This window comes from Cherax quadricarinatus, chromosome 66, assembly GCF_038502225.1.
Source record: "Cherax quadricarinatus isolate ZL_2023a chromosome 66, ASM3850222v1, whole genome shotgun sequence".
Lineage (NCBI taxonomy): Eukaryota > Metazoa > Arthropoda > Malacostraca > Decapoda > Parastacidae > Cherax > Cherax quadricarinatus.
In genome coordinates, this window is record NC_091357.1 from 16,176,803 (window position 1) to 16,195,291 (window position 18,489).

The 18,489-nt window shown below is 42.1% G+C and overlaps 1 non-coding gene across 1 annotated transcript; it reads left to right on the forward strand.

Moving 5' to 3' along the window:
- Positions 1-991: 991 nt before the first annotated feature.
- Positions 992-1,073, forward strand: TRNAS-UGA (transfer RNA serine (anticodon UGA)). Its single transcript has one exon. It is a non-coding gene; the product is annotated as a tRNA-Ser (tRNA).
- Positions 1,074-18,489: the final 17,416 nt, after the last annotated feature.

Below are 18,489 nucleotides of genomic sequence, written 5' to 3' on the forward strand. Positions count from 1 at the left end.
TTAAAATTAAGTCCTTTCTAAAATTTTCTCTTATACGTTTAAAGATATATTTTTTTCATTAATGTTGACGTAAAAATTTATAATTTTGCACCAAAAGGAACTTAGAAAACTTACCTAACCTTATCATAACAAGAACAATTTATTTTAGCCTAACCCAACTAAATATATTTTAGATTTGTTTACAATAATTTAATACTAAACAAACAAACACAGTGAAATATATTTTTTTCGTTACGTTCAGAATGATTTTGGCGAAATTATTGCATACACAAATTTTCATTTGTCCTATACGGCAAGATGAGCGTTGCTATTTAAGCCAAGATGGCAAGTTCTGCCTATTCGGCACGACATATATATAATCACATTCGACCCCTATAACCACAAATAGGCGAGTACACACAAACTGAGTTCAAATTCATTGTTGCGAGAACTCGGAGCAAGCTTATCAAAACATAAAATAAGTACACTTCAAAGATGCTGAGCATCCCCAACTTAATTCAGACTATAAGGACCCTATAAGAAAGGGGGTTGACTTAATACTGACGAAGAGCTCTTGATTAAAGTATCTGGAGCTACATTCACATTGAATTTTTTTTGGGTTAGTTTTAGTTAGTTTAATATGTTTATTATGCACCCCATACCCATCCTGTGGGCGGTAGTCAAAAGATTACAGAGGTACATAATTGGTCCAGGGACTGGACTCCAAAGTTTTGATAGCTGAGCAAGTTACAGAGGTAATGAACTCACAATTTACAAAGGTAATGAACTCACAATTTACAAAGGTAATTTACATTACGTAGGATAATTGTACCTATGTGTACCCTTGCATAAATAAACTTGCTGACTTACTCCCATTTCCCGTATTCTGTATGAGGTTTACTGGTATAGCTTTTCCCCATCAATATAATAATAATAATGATAATGACAAGAAATAATCATGATTACCAAATATCGCCAGAAACAAACATTTTCTCTTATACTACCAAGAGAAGCTGCGGTGTCCGAGTGGTTAAGGAGATGGACTTGAAATCCATTGGGCTCTGCCCGCACAGGTTCGAATCCTGTCCGCAGCGTAAGTTTCTTTTAGAAAGTGTGGGTTATTTATATTTTTTCTAACAACGGCCTTTTGACTGTTATTATTATTAATGATACTATTATTAGTAGTATTAATTACTATTATTATTATTATTATTATTATTATTATTAAAGGAGTACTAATAATAAATTATTATCCATGGAAAGGATAAAACTCAAGAATTAGGTTAAAACTCAAGAATTATGTTAAAACTCAAGAATTATGTTGATTATCGAAAACAGTGGGTTACAGTAGGCGTTTATAAACCGGAAGCGAGAAGAATGAAAAAAAAACAGAGATTTTGGAAGGTGTTAAGAGAATGTTTAGGAAGAATTGCTGAGAGAATAATCGCTGTGACCTAAATGTTAAAGTGGGACAGTTGTAGAGGACACAATACATAAATTTGGAGTGGCAGTGGTAAATAATAACAGTTACTTATTTTTAAGAAATAAAGGATAATTAAGTTAACTTGATACGATGCAGTGTGCAATGACAGCAGTTTGCTAGATTACAAATTGTGGATAAAATGTGCAGATTTTAGAGTAACTGACGTGTCAAATCATTAGTGTTAGCTACAAAAGAGCAAATGGTTAATGAGGTACAAGAAGAATAGCGTCAATGGGTAAGAGAAAATTAAAAGTGAATCAACTAAAGGAGGCAGTCAATGGGAAATATAAACTAATCTAAGTAGAATGTTAGAAGAAATGTAGGGGTAGATTTAAGAACGCAATGCACAGAGGTTTGTAGTTACAAAAGTATGGATTCAGGTGGTAAGGGAGGAAAAAGTAAGCATGCGAGAGATTTCTACAATGTAAATATATTAAAGGCACATTATACGGAGAAATAAAAATACGCAAAATGAGAGATAAGGGAGTGTAAAAAAAAGAGCCATTAAAAAATATGGGTGAATCATTATCAACAAATTTAGTTAAGAATAAAATACAGTCTTGGAGAGAGAGATAAATAAGTTGAGATGTGCCAGATAAAAATGAAGGGGATATACTTGATGAGGAGGGAGAGGCACTGGAAAGATGAAAAGAATATTGTGGTATGTTAAATATTGATGATAAAGGGCAGGCGATGATATCCTTCCTTAGTATGGGAGGAATAATATCTGGTAGGAGTAATAAAGAGCCAAAGGTGATAGGGAGAAAGTTCACTAGGCAATACGTAGAATGAAAACGTAATAAAGCAGCTGGGAGAGATGGGACTAATACTGAGATGTTAAAAGCAGATGGGGATATAATCTGGAGTGACTGGTGATTTTTGCAGTATATGCATGAAAAGAAGGTACATAAGGACTAGCAGAGAGCATGAATAGTTCCTTTGTATAAGAGAAAAGGGAACAACAGAGTAAGAATTACATAAGAATTATAGGGTAACGAGCCTGTTGCGTACACCAGGTAAAGTGTACCGTAGAATTATTATTGAAAGAGCTAGGAAGATTTAGAAAGGGTAGGATGTGTGGACGATTACTTACAATGAAGTATATAATGAAGCAGTACTTGATTATGACTTACACGATACTTACAGGACTTGATAGGGCAGACAGAGCCAAACTTTTGAAAGAACACTCACAGGGACAAAAGGGTACAGATGGAAGTTAACGACTCGGCTGAACCATTGGGATGTCAAAGTATTTTTTAAGTTTGATAGCGGCGGAAGCAGTCAACACAAAGTTTTAAGAGTAGGTATGACAGGGCGCATGAGGCCAAGAATAGTTTTTGACTATTAATGAATAGTTGAGAGGTGAGGCCAAGAGCCAGAAATCGACCTATTATTACATTACAACACGCCCGCACCCCTATCATTTCCTCTCAAACCACCAAACCAACATTACACACCACGCCTCCTTCCATTATTCTGCCACCCCCAACACCCCTCCCCCAGCATTCCATCTCAAACTCTCCCTCCCCCCCGCACATCATTCCACAACATCACATCTTTTTCTCCCCATAACCCACCCATCATTTCATAAACGACGCACTCCAATACTACCACAGCTCTTCCACCAAATCCTCCAGTCATTCCTCAGCACTTAAACCAATTATCTTACAACACACTACGCCATTCGATAACATCAGTACCATTCTACTACTGTACCACCATCACCATTACATTCCGTAACACAGCTACCTATTATAGCCACCCATCACAACTACCAACCACCCACCACAATTTTCCAAAACAACCACTTAACAACTTTCAATCATAACTATCCAGTAAAGCTACCAATATAACCACTGAATACAACTCCCTTGCAGCTACCAACCACAATTACCATTAACACACCCCCGTCCTTCAATACTACTAAACGATGCGTCATTCTTTAACATACAGCCGCTCAGACCACACAGCAAGTCCAGAACACAACCACAACCGCTCCACCACCAGTCCAAAACATTCTCTAAGAATCACCACCATTTCTCGTCATTCCTCCTTACTGCAGATACTACTAAACATCACAGCTACCACAAGGCAAGACACACTTGCCTACCTGAGTCTAGCACGTAGTAAGAAGCTACATTCTTGGCCTTGGACCTTAACCTGGCCCTGGCCCTGCCCCAGCTCTGGTTGGCACAGCCCTGATGGCGGCAGCCTGGACAATTACCTCCTCACCCGTCACTTCCGCTCTCTCCTCTCCTCTCTCTCTCTTTCACTTGCAGTGGTCTACCCACAGATCACGGCAGTGGTTTACCCACGAGAAACCACAGAGATGGTCTAACCACAACAGACCACAGCAATGGTCTGTTCACCAGACCACAGCAATGGTCTGTCCACCACAGACCACAGCAATGGTCTGCCCACCACAGACAACAGCAATGGTCTGCCCACCACAGACCACAGAAATGGTCTGCTCACCAGCCCACAGCAACGGTCTGCCCACCACAGACCTAAACAATGGTTTAATTATCACCGTCCACTACAATGGTCTTATCACAAACCACAGAAGAGGTTTACCAACTAGACCACAGCGGTGGTCTAGTCATAACAGACCACAGTAGTAGTCTAGTCATAACAGACCACAGCAGTGGTCTAGTCATAACAGACCACACCAGTGGTCTAGTCATAACAGACCACAGCAGTGGTCTAGTCATAACAGACCACAGCAGTGGTCTAGTCATAACAGACCACAGCAGTGGTCTAGTCATAACAGACCACAGCAGTGGTCTAGTCATCACAGACCACAGCAATGTTCTGGTCATCACAGACCACAGCAATGGTCTAGTCATCACAGACCACAGCAATGGTCTAGTCATCACAGACCACCGCCGTGGTCTAATCACAGACCACCGCAGTGTTCTAGCAATCACGGACCACTACGGTGGTCTGTGATGGCTAGACCACTACGGTGGTCTGTGATGACTAGACCACTAAGGTGGTCTGTGATGACTAGACCACTACGGTGGTCTAGTCATCACAAACAACCGTAGTGGTCTAGCCATCACAGACCACCGTAGTGGTCTAGTCATCACAGACCACCGTAGTGGTCTAGTCATCACAGACCACCGTAGTGGTCTAGCCATCACAGACCACCGTAGTGGTCTAGCCATCACAGACCACCGTAGTGGTCTAGCCATCACAGACCACCGTAGTGGTCTAGTCATCACAGACCACCGTAGTGGTCTAGTCATCACAGACCACCGTAGTGGTCTAGCCATCACAGACCACCGTAGTGGTCTAGTCATCACAGACTACTCCCTCACCGTCATTTCACCCATTATTGCGGTGCGGTGGCTTCCCCATCACAGGTTTCCTCTCACCCACCACAATCTTCTCCCCATCTTAGTCATTTCCACCATCGACCGTCCTCTCCCTCCTCTGTTCACTCCCACCCTTGCACACTCCCTCCCTTGTTCTCTGTCCCTTGCGCACTCTTCCCCTGTTCTCCCCTTCCCGTGTTTTCCCTCCCCTGTTCACTCCTTCCATTGTTCATTCCCTCGTTCTCTCCCTTGTTCACTAATTCCATTGTTCATTCCCTTGTTCTCTCTCTCCCCTGTTCACTCTTTCATTGTTCATTCCCTCCCCTGTCTTCTTCCATCTCTGTTCTCGCCTCTCCTGACTTTATCTACCTTGATCTCTCCTATCTGTTAACTTCCTTGTCCCCCTTCCCCTATCCCATCCCTCTCCACTTCTCCCCTCCTCTCCTCTACATTCTTCTCCACCCCTTCCCTGATCACCCCACCCTTTCCCTGACTCCCTCTACATTGCTCCACACATTAATCAGTTCCCACCGCAGTGCACTCACCACCACATTCCTTTCTCTACAACCCTTTACACACACCACTTATCTTCCTCTCTCATTTCCCCTGACACCACTCTGTTCTCCAGTCATCTTCACTATCATAGTCATTTTCCTCTCTCATCTTCCTTACCAGTCATAATCCTCTCATTCTGCCCTGACACTACTGAGAAAATAGAAACTGGAATGAAGAACAACACAAACTCGAATCACTTAACAGAATGGAAATTTAATGTGAGAGACTTGGTAGTAGCAATACCAAAGAACCTCAAATTCAAGAATCACAATATTATAATCACAGCCGCAAGGAAAATTATAACATAAAAAGCAAGAGATGGCAAAGCAATGATGATACTGTTCATATCACTTGTTCTCTCTCTAGACTAGAATGCTTTAGGATGTATATTAACGGCCCCCTTTAAGGTAGGCAAAACTGCAGAGCTGGAGAACGTATAGGGAAACCCATTACTGTTCGTACAGATTCAGTCAAGCACCTGAATTATTGGAAACTCTTGAAGTCCCTCGAATTGTGCTTCTTGGAACCTAGGCGAGAAAGATACATCATAATCTATACCTAGAAAATTCTGGAAGAATTGGTCTGAAACCTACACACTGATATCACTCCATATGATAATAATAACAGGCTTGGCAGACGGTGCAAAATGTCTCCGACTAAAACAGAGACCAAGACTCTCGAACACCCTGCATACATAACAGAAATTATCAGCAGACATTTAGCTGTCTACTGGAGAAAAATTATTAAGTTCCTGGGTTGCCGTGCATACGTTAATCTGCATGCGTTTAGCACCAACAGCCTGGTCAATCAGGCTAGCAGCAGAGACCTAGTCTGGGACCAAACCACGGGGAAGTCGGTAATCCCTGAAATCGACCCCATGTAACCGACAGGTAACCAAAATAATAATTTCCCCAACGCTTCCCCCACCACTATATAATCATCTCACCACTTCCCCCACCACAATCATCTCTAAACCATTTCCCCTACAACCGTAATAGTTTTCTCCACCATCTCCCAATCATTTTTATACAACTTTCCCCACCACTACAATCTCTCCATCACATCCTGCAAGACTACAGTTATCTCTCCAATTTACGACCACAATTATCTGTCTCTTCCCCACCATCACAATCATCTTGCCACTTCCCCACCATCACAATCATCTCGCCACTTCCCCACCATCACAATCATCTCGTCACTTCCTCTCCATCACAATCATCTCGCCACTTCCCCACCATCACAATCACCTCGCCACTTCCCCACCATCACAATCACCTCGCCACTTCCCCACCATCACAATCATCTCGCCACTTCCCCACCATCACAATCACCTCGCCACTTCCCCACCATCACAATCACCTCGCCACTTCCCCACCATCACAATCATCTCGCCACTTCCCCACCATCACAATCACCTCGCCACTTCCCCACCATCACAATCACCTCGCCACTTCCCCACCATCACAATCACCTCGCCACTTCCCCACCATCACAATCACCTCGCCACTTCCCCACCATCACAATCACCTCGCCACTTCCCCACCATCACAATCACCTCGCCACTTCCCCACCATCACAATCACCTCGCCACTTCCCCACCATCACAATCACCTCGCCACTTCCCCACCATCACAATCACCTCGCCACTTCCCCACCATCACAATCACCTCGCCACTTCCCCACCATCACAATCACCTCGCCACTTCCCCACCATCACAATCACCTCGCCACTTCCCCACCATCACAATCATCTCGCCACTTCCCCACCATCACAATCATCTCGCCACTTCCCCACCATCGCAATCATCTCGCCACTTCCCCACCATCACAATCATCTCGCCACTTCCCCACCATCACAATCATCTCGCCACTTCCCCACCATCACAATCATCTCGCCACTTCCCCACCATCACAATCATCTCGCCACTTCCCCACCATCACAATCATCTCGCCACTTCCCCACCATCACAATCATCTCGCCACTTCCCCACCATCACAATCATCTCGCCACTTCCCCACCATCACAATCATCTCGCCACTTCCCCACCATCACAATCATCTCGCCACTTCCCCACCATCACAATCACCTCGCCACTTCCCCACCATCGCAATCATCTCCCCAACACATCTCGTTCCTCCCTTTAAGAAATCTACCCTGTCTTCCACCTTCTTTTCTGTCACAAATAATAAATTCTTTGACTCTCTTCCTCCTTTCTTTTTCCCCTTTATTCTCCGCCAAGCACTATTTCTCCTGTCTCCCCTTCATTTCCCCTCATCCCCAGTTTCTATGCCCCCTCTCCCTCCCTTCCCTTCCCTTCCATTCACCTCCTTCCCTCCCTCTCATCTCCCCCTCCCTCCTCTCTATTACATTCCTCCTTCCCATTCTCCCACTCACTCCTCCATTCGGTCCTTCACTCTTCCATTATGTCCTCCCTTCCCCTCTATTTCCCTCAATTCACCGCCTTCCTTCGCTCCATTTTTTCCTCCGTTTCCATCATTCACCTCCTCCTCCTACTCCATCTCCCCCTCCAACCCCTCCTTCCACCTTCTCAACCCACTCCATCACTTCCCCAATTTACCTCCTCCGTCCGTTCCATCTCTCCCTCCCTCTCCTCCTTTCTCCTCCTCCCTCTTCTCCATCTCCCCCTCCCTCCCCTCCATTCATCTCTCCCCGCAGTCTCTTCCATTCACCTCCTACACCCACCCTCTCCACCATCAATTCCATCTCCCCCTCCGTCTCTTCCATTCACCTCCTGCCCCTCCCTCCCTCCCCCTCCCCCATTTTAATCACGCTTTGAGCGCCATAGTCTTACATTTAATTTCCAATATTTCCCCAAAGGCTTCCTCTTAGCACAATGTTGGAAGTTTATTTCTTTGTTTTCTGAGCTCAGTCGCCTGGGCCTTCTTGTTTACTGAGCTCAGTCACCTGAATATCTTGTTTACTGAGCTCAGTCACCTGAATATCTTGTTTACTGAGCTCAGTCACCTGAATATCTTGTTTACTGAGCTCAGTCACCTGAATATCTTGTTTACTGAGCTCAGTCACCTGAATATCTTGTTTACTGAGCTCAGTCACCTGAATATCCTGTTTGGTGAGCTCAGTCACCTGAATATCCTGTTTGCTGAGCTCAGTCACCTGAATATCCTGTTTGCTGAGCTCAGTCACCTGAATATCTTGTTTACTGAGCTCAGTCACCTGAATATCCTGTTTGCTGAGCTCAGTCACCTGAATATCTTGTTTGCTGAGCTCAGTCACCTGAATAACCTGTTTGCTGAGCTCAGTCACCTGAATATCCTGTTTGCTGAGCTCAGTCACCTGAATATCCTGTTTGCTGAGCTCAGTCACCTGAATATCCTGTTTACTGAGCTCAGTCACCTGAATATCCTGTTTGCTGAGCTCAGTCACCTGAATATCCTGTTTGCTGAGCTCAGTCACCTGAATATCCTGTTTGCTGAGCTCAGTCACCTGAATATCCTGTTTACTGAGCTCAGTCACCTGAATATCCTGTTTGCTGAGCTCAGTCACCTGAATATCTTGTTTGCTGATCTCAGTCACCTGAATATCTTGTTTGGCGAGCTCAGTCACCTGAATATCTTGTTTGGTGAGCTCAGTCACCTGAATATCTTGTTTGGTGATCTCAGTCACCTGAATATCTTGTTTGGTGATCTCAGTCACCTGAATATCTTGTTTGGTGATCTCAGTCACCTGAATATCTTGTTTGGTGATCTCAGTCACCTGAATATCTTGTTTGGTGATCTCAGTCACCTGAATATCTTGTTTGGTGATCTCAGTCACCTGAATATCTTGTTTGGTGAGCTCAGTCACCTGAATATCTTGTTTGGTGAGCTCAGTCACCTGAATATCTTGTTTGGTGATCTCAGTCACCTGAATATCTTGTTTGGTGATCTCAGTCACCTGAATATCCTGTTTGGTGATCTCAGTCACCTGAATATCTTGTTTGCTGAGCTCAGTCACCTGAATAACTTGTTTGCTGAGCTCAGTCACCTGAATATCTTGTTTGGTGATCTCAGTCACCTGAATATCTTATTTGGTGAGCTCAGTCACCTGAATATCTTGTTTGCTGAGCTCAGTCACCTGAATATCTTGTTTGGTGAGCTCAGTCACCTGAATATCTTGTTTGGTGATCTCAGTAACCTGAATATCTTGTTTGGTGAGCTCAGTCACCTGAATATCTTGTTTGGTGATCTCAGTCACCTGAATATCTTGTTTGGTGATCTCAGTCACCTGAATATCTTGTTTGCTGAACTCAGTAACCTGAATATCTTGTTTGGTGAGCTCAGTCACCTGAATATCTTGTTTGGTGAGCTCAGTCACCTGAATATCTTGTTTGGTGAGCTCAGTCACCTGAATATCTTGTTTGGTGAGCTCAGTCACCTGAATATCTTGTTTGCTGAGCTCAGTCACCTGAATATCTTGTTTGCTGAGCTCAGTCACCTGAATATCTTGTTTGGTGAGCTCAGTCACCTGAATATCTTGTTTGGTGAGCTCAGTCACCTGAATATCTTGTTTGGTGAGCTCAGTCACCTGAATATCTTGTTTGCTGAGCTCAGTCACCTGAATATCTTGTTTGCTGAGCTCAGTCACCTGAATATCTTGTTTGGTGAGCTCAGTCACCTGAATATCTTGTTTGCTGAGCTCAGTCACCTGAATATCTTGTTTGCTGAGCTCAGTCACCTGAATATCTTGTTTGGTGAGCTCAGTCACCTGAATATCTTGTTTGCTGAGCTCAGTCACCTGAATATCTTGTTTGGTGATCTCAGTCACCTGAATATCTTGTTTGGTGAGCTCAGTCACCTGAATATCTTGTTTGGTGAGCTCAGTCACCTGAATATCTTGTTTGGTGAGCTCAGTCACCTGAATATCTTGTTTGGTGAGCTCAGTCACCTGAATATCTTGTTTGGTGATCTCAGTCACCTGAATATCTTGTTTGCTGAACTCAGTAACCTGAATATCTTGTTTGGTGAGCTCAGTCACCTGAATATCTTGTTTGGTGAGCTCAGTCACCTGAATATCTTGTTTGGTGAGCTCAGTCACCTGAATATCTTGTTTGGTGAGCTCAGTCACCTGAATATCTTGTTTGCTGAGCTCAGTCACCTGAATATCTTGTTTGCTGAGCTCAGTCACCTGAATATCTTGTTTGCTGAGCTCAGTCACCTGAATATCTTGTTTGGTGAGCTCAGTCACCTGAATATCTTGTTTGCTGAGCTCAGTCACCTGAATATCTTGTTTGCTGAGCTCAGTCACCTGAATATCTTGTTTGCTGAGCTCAGTCACCTGAATATCTTGTTTGGTGAGCTCAGTCACCTGAATATCTTGTTTGGTGAGCTCAGTCACCTGAATATCTTGTTTGCTGAGCTCAGTCACCTGAATATCTTGTTTGGTGAGCTCAGTCACCTGAATATCTTGTTTGCTGAGCTCAGTCACCTGAATATCTTGTTTGGTGATCTCAGTCACCTGAATATCTTGTTTGGTGAGCTCAGTCACCTGAATATCTTGTTTCTTGAGCTCAGTCACCTGAATATCTTGTTTGCTGAGCTCAGTAACCTGAATATCTTGTTTGCTGAGCTCAGTCACCTGAATATCTTGTTTGTTGAGCTCAGTCACCTGAATATCTTGTTTGCTGAGCTCAGTCACCTGAATATCTTGTTTGCTGAGCTCAGTCACCTGAATATCTTGTTTGGTGATCTCAGTCACCTGAATATCTTGTTTGCTGATCTCAGTCACCTGAATATCTTATTTGCTGAGCTCAGTCACCTGAATATCCTGTTTGGTGAGCTCAGTCACCTGAATATCCTGTTTGGTGAGCTCAGTCACCTGAATATCTTGTTTGGTGAGCTCAGTCACCTGAATATCTTGTTTGCTGAGCTCAGTCACCTGAATATCTTGTTTGGTGAGCTCAGTCACCTGAATATCTTGTTTGCTGAGCTCAGTCACCTGAATATCTTGTTTGGTGAGCTCAGTCACCTGAATATCTTGTTTGAGTCTCCATTACCAGCGGCGGATTTTACTTCTTTTATTCTTTTGCTTTCATCCTGAGCTTGGCTGTGAGAGTTGTGATCGGAGGATCGAGCCTCTAATAATCTCTGCCCTAGAAGACCCATACGGGTGTAGCTGTTCATGCAAATGAAAATATATGAACAAGAACAATATGAAATCGGTGGTTGTGGGGCGTATATTATTATTACTGAGTAGCGCTAAACCAGTAGGGCTGGAGTATGGGAGGTAATCAAGTTGTATCATAGATAGGGTGCTGCGAAGCATCAATTCCTTACGAGTTGTTTGCCAGCATCAGGGCACCTGAGTAAAGCTTCAATTCCTTGGATCAAGAGCCCTTCGGCATCATCAAGGCCCCTTCCCCTTGAAGGGGTGAAGGGTATGTTGGCGTGGGCGTTGGTAGCGGTTATTACCTCGTGCCAAAATACTCCCTTGGTAATTCTAAAGCCAGAGCGGGCCCGACCCCTTGATATGCTGGGAGCAATGCCTTAGCCCCTCACCCAACACGCATACCAATCCTAGCTCTTAAGTACGCCTCACGCAAGGATTACTCTTCCTTGCGTTATGATCAGAGGATTAAGCCAGTCTGATGACTTAGTGCGAGGCCTCCCTCTTTCATTTGTGTGTAAAATATTGAAAGTAGTGGGGGAGGGGGGAGGAGGAGGAAGAGGGAAGGGGGAGTGGCATTGGTTTTGTTGGAGTAGCGTAGGCGTTGAGAATGAAAGGAGTATGGAAGTAATAACGGTAGAAAGAAAAAAATGGATAAGAGATAAGTAGAGTGTGAGTGAGGGAGAACGCTGACACAGCTAGAGTGACTGCATCATGGGAAAGATGTAGAAGGGGTAAGGAGAAGAGGTGGCTAATATAGAGAGAGGAAGGGATATCAGGAAAAGGAAGGGATATCAGGAAAAGGAAGGGAGGGTTATAGAGAGAATGGAGAATATCGGGAGAAAGAAAAAGAACAAGGTTGGAGAGGAGGGTAAGAAAGAGAAACGCGAACGAAAAGGAAATTAGACGAACCAGAAGGGAAAAAAAAACTTTAAAAGAGTGATGAACATGGTAAAGTGGGAAGGTGAAAAAGAAGTGAAGCAGTGAGAGAAATAAAGGAAAAAAAAAAAACAAGAAGAGAGGGGGTAGAGACTAAGGTAAGAAAGCTTTTAAGATAGGCTTTTCTTATGATTCAAATCAGGTTAGAAAAAATGTTAATAGTTACTGTAAATGGTGGGATAACAAGACACGAAACACTCGATGAGCCGCTGTTTTGGAAGAACCACTCGTACAGTAGAATAAATATCATCTTATTGATGCAATCATTTCTGGCTTTAATGCCCATTTGACGTGTTTGTGTAAATTCGATTGTGCCTAAAATGATAAGCGTATTTGTATGTCTGACGTAACTAAGCGTACTATTATTATTATTACTATCATAATTATTATTATGGGGAAGCACTAATTCCGTAAGGGTCATATAATGCCACGAGAATTGAAAGCAATTAATAATGTATTATTATTATTATTATTACATTAGCCGAAGGGGAATTTGAAAAGTGACACTTATGTACAGTTGAAGTCATTTATTAGAGGAAATGTTTAACACTAGCGGCTTCTTCAGTCTTAATACACAAGAACGAGTATATACAGAGACAAGGGTCAGGTGGGAAGTAGGTGTTCTCCCCACACCGAGATCTCTGGACATTAGGATCAGGGAGCACAAGAGCGCCTGCAACCACGATGACCATAAAAACTTGTGTCCAACACAGAGACGAGTTTGGACACCTCATGAAGTTCAGTGAAGCTAAATTAGTCGTTAAGGATGAGGATTTACTTCTGGGAAGGTGTAATGAGGCTGCCGAATTTTTGATGGATAGTGTTGCTAACAGCAACACTATCCGTCAAAAATCCTGACGCTACACTATATCTAAATTGCTAATAAACAGGATATTACCCATTCTGGAGACCGCTATAACATAATGTTGACAGGTTCTTTCTCAAATCCAACCCATCACAACTGTGCTACTACTATTACTACTAACCTCTCGCAACTTACCAACTGACTCCTGTCACTATATATACTCGTCTTTTAGTTATCTCTGTATTAGGACTGAAGAAGGCACACATGGCTTAGTGTTTCCTCTAATAAATATCCTGAACGGTATATACGTGTCTTTTTCCACATCTTGTCCGTATCACCATACCATTTTTCAAAGGATATATAAAAAAGATTCTAAGGATATCCCTTCAAAAAAGAACTCGAAATATATTAAAACTGGATATGTTTAGGTTTAGAAAGGATGTAGGAAATTACTGGTTTGAAACATAGAGTGGAAGAATCTGCTTAATAGGGTGATTGAAGGTAAATCTTTGAATAACTTCAAATACAGGTTGGAGAAATACACGAGTGAGAGGGAGTTGGATCTGAGAGGGACTTGCATAACATGAGTTAGTAGGTTTATCAAAGTTTATTCTGTGAGAAGCCTTGAGAATGGGTTGGGCACGTATTTTTGGTTTGAGAAGGACCTTCCTAGTATGCGCCGGTAGGCCAGCTGCAGTGTTCCTCCATTCTTATTTCTTATTTATGAGATTTTAATAATTGATAACTGATTTAAGATTGTTTGACAATTCATATATTTTCCAGTATGTCAATCCTTCAAAAGGAATACCTTGATGTACACAAAGGTTTCTCAATTCAAGGAATTGAAAATACTTTCTCCTTCCTCGAATCAAATTGATTACCTCTCATTCCTCAGGCACTTTATAACCATTCTTGAATATAGTAACAACAACAACAATAATAATAATAATAATAATAATAATAATAATAATAATAATAATAATAATAATAATAATAATAATATTAATAATAATATACATACCTAGTGTAATGCAAACATTTCTTCCCCTAAAAAAATTCCTGTTTCCAGATCGTGACGCCTGGAATGTGTTAATTAGTGTGTTTACATTCCAATCCCGGCTCCTGCCATTCCAGGCGGGATGCCAAATGGTGCCTTTATGGCTGTCACATGATATACTGGGTCATTAGTATGCTCTAGTGCTGCAGGCGGGGAGTGGAGGTGCACGGGTGGGGAGAATGACGTGGGGAGGGCAAGGGAACGGCGTGGGGAGGGATATTCAACGGCGTGGGGAAGGGTCAAGGAAATGGAGTGGGAGAGGAAGAGGTAAGGAGGGGGGGATAGGAAAAGGAGAGAATATAGGGAGAGATATGGGGAGCGGGAGAGAGGGAAGGTGAAGAGCGTTTTTAACTATTCCTGGAAAAGCGGTAAAGCAGTAGGGGTTCTACAGACACGGAAGAATAGGAGATAATCAGGTTTGATCCAAAGAGAGAATAGCCCTAACACCTTGGATCGAGAGCTCTTCACCAGCAACAAGGCGCATCTTGAAGGGTGACACATGTTGGAGTGACCCATTACAAAGAAGACTTTTTTATCTTTAATGCATAATTTTTTGCAGATTTATAAAAAAAACTAACTTATACAGCACAGGAAGTATATATTACCGTCACCAGACTCCCTTAAGTAGACATGACAATGATATATCTGTGGGACAAATTAATATTAATAGAAGTTACTTTAAAAAGCTCAAGTTATTTCTTAATAAAGTTATCATCAGCAGTATGGCCACAGTTTTAATACAATGGCAAACACGAGTTATTGGGACAACATTTTTGACAATGTAGAGCATTATCCTGATTGGGTAAAGCTAGATCTACACACAGCGCAACACTGTTCCAACAATACCTGAATTCATACTTATGGGCAATACGCCATATATATATATATATATATATATATATATATATATATATATATATATATATATATATATATATATATATATATATATATATATATATATATATATATATATATATATATATATATATATATAATATACATATATACGTATATATAGATGGGGTCCACCCCTGATGTAAATTGTGGGACCCATAGCCTCGGAGAAGTGGATAAAAAGGCTTCAAGGAAGAATATTTGGATTTCTTCCTGAAGCCGTTTGAATATTCCACTTCCCTTACCACCCCATCTTTTCATTTTTTTTACCAATAGGTATATTTTATTACACAACATGGTACAGAAGATTTAAGAGATACACTGCTATATCTCAAAACATGCGCTCACCCCTACATCAAACTGATGTGAACACATTCCTGTGTCCTCACAGGAGTGCGTCTACACCAATTTGGTGTAGACGCACAATTGAGTATCTTACTTAACTATTTACCGGAGCTGTATACCATTAATGTCCACACCAATTTCCTAACCTCTGGTCCAAGAATTCAGATTACATACGATACTTCACAGCTCAAGCGCCACCTGGAAATTAGCCAGGGGGAGCAGAAAAAGTTTCTAGCGCAGGGACGGGAAAAGGTAAAGGCAGACAAAGGGATAGGGAAGCTAACGTTACTTATCCTTGACAGACCTGCTCTATGGAAAAACAACTGCTCACTTGCCCCTCACACCCCAGCTGAAACCCATGGTATATGTAGTTCCTTATAGATACACTCTTTCCAAACAATATAACACTTCTCAAATTACTTAAAGTATACAATGGTCACAAGTTTGAAATGAACAATGGGAGACGTCCTGAAGTTTATTCAAAGATGAGGCTCTTCACTGGACTACACATTCTGGAAATTCGACTGAAAGATAATATGTGCAACTGATACGTGCTATCTTTTAAACTGTAGCTTCGTTAATAAAAACTGCTAGCTTTTAATTTGTCCTCCTAACGACAACGTTGGCTGTTATTTTATTTGCCGAAGCCATCTGCTCCACTTCAGCTATTTACACAAGGTTAAGAGAACTTCATTTAATCAGATTTAACCACTGAAGTAATGCATAATTGGGAGACTATTTTGACCAGAGAAAAGGCTGCGGAAATTTTAGATTAAAATGACGCGACGATCATTAATTCCCTAGAGATAACAGAAAATGATATCAGACTTACAGCACAAAAGTCTAATGTCATTGGGATTCAGCATATTTTATAACAGCGAATTTACTTGCATTAAACTAGAAATATCGATATTTTATCAGCCACATCTCTGGCACACAGAATGTAGTAACATGGCCTCAGAAAGAACCAACCCATGATATGACCCTTGCAAATAGGATGTGTTCAGTACGGCCTTACGGTTTCAGTTATGGCAATTCTAAATTTAAATTTATTCTAAGTCTTGTTAAGTTCATTGCATCGCGTCAACAGCCGTAAGCAAACATCAGTAAGTTAAAAATTCTTAAGGGCAGATTTAAAAGTGGGCATGCAAGATGAAGATTACATTATTTACCATCTGGAGATGTGCAAGAAAAGTACAAGCAAGTGCCATTATGCCCAAGGTTCTAAACACTGTGCAGTGCACACCGAGGCCTGGTCATGAACCGGGCCGCGGGGGCGCTGACCCCCGGAACACTCTCCGGGAGTGATAGAGAGAGGTAAGACGTGGTATCCCTGAAGCAACAATGAAGCGCCACCAAAAGGTTTATGAAATGGGTTGAATGTCTGCATATCACCCTACTCTTTCTTGCCTTCTTTACTGTCTGGTTCCCACAACCTACTTGGTTCTTCATGGCTCCCACAACCTTAGTTCTTCATGGCTCCCACAACCTTAGTTCTTCATGGCTCCCACAACCTACTTGGTTCTTCATGGTTCCCACAACCTTAGTTCTTCATGGTTCCCACAACCTACTTTCAAAGTTTATTCTCTATAAGGATTACAATGCTGAGTTTACAGAAATTTGGTTATTGTGTGGTTTACATGTAGTAAAATAGTGATTACAGAGTGTACCACTAGAACGCTTAGCATGGCTAGGCATTTCGGGCAGGCTTAGTTTTATTCTTAATTGTAAAATATTACAAATTATGAGGTAAGTTGGTATTATGGCTAAGTGACTAAATACTAGTTTGTGAGTTTAGCAATGTAAATGCTTTTGTTTTGGCACAGTACATAGTTTCAGTATTGGAGTATCAAAGGATTCATTATTTTAATATTGAGATTAATATTTTTGTTTATGGTCAAATGAGTCAGTGAGTATAAGTGTGAACCACCAGGTGGTGTTCGTGTAGTTAGTTGACAGGGTGTATCAGGGAGATAAGATGTTTTCTAATGGTAGTTTTGAAGGTGATGAATGTGTCTGCAGTTCTAGACTTCTCAGGTAGGGTATTCCAGATTTTAGGGCCTTTGACATACATTGAATTTTTGTAAAGGTTTAGTCGGACACGGGGAATGTCGTAGAGATGTTTGTGTCTGGTGTTATGCCTGTGGGTTCTGTCACAACTATCAAGAAAGCGTTTTAGGTCAAGGTTGATATTAGAGTTTAAGGCCCTGTAGATGTAGATTGCACAGTAGTAAGTGTGGATGTACTGAACAGGGAGTAAGTTTAGGTCTATGAAGAGTGGGGGGGGGTGTTGCCAGGGATGGGATTTAGTGATTATTCTTACTGCAGCTTTTTGTTGGGTTATTATTGGCTTTAGGTGTGTTGCTGCAGTTGATCCCCAAGCACAAATAGCATAGGTGAGGTATGGATAAATAAGTGAGTGGTATAGTGTGAGAAGGGCATTTTGCGGCACGTAGTATCGTATCTTGGAGAGGATCCCAACCATTTTGGATACTTTTTTGGTTATATGCTGGATATGGGTGCTGAAATTCAGGTTGTTGTCAAGGTATAAGCCTAGGAATTTGCCCCCATTATTTCTGGTAATTAGAGTGTGTCAATCTTAATGTTAATTTGTGCATCTCCTGCTCTGCTACCAAATATAATATCGTAGGTTTTGTCAGTGTTAAGCGTAAGTTTATTGGCTGTCATCCAAGTCGATATTTTGATCAGCTCCTCATTCACAGTGGTGTTGAGGGTGGCAAGATTAGGGTGAGAGATGACATAAGTCGTGTCGTCAGCAAAGAGAATGGGTTTCAGGTGTTGGGATACGTTTGGAAGGTCATTGATGTATATGAGGAAGAGCAGGGGACCAAGGACACTTCCCTGCGGAACTCCAGTATCAAGTGGCCGTGTTGCTGATGCTGTGTCTTTAATGGTGACATACTGATACCTATTAGTAATGTAAGATTTGAAATCAGCAAGCGCATGGCCTCTTATACCGTAATGATC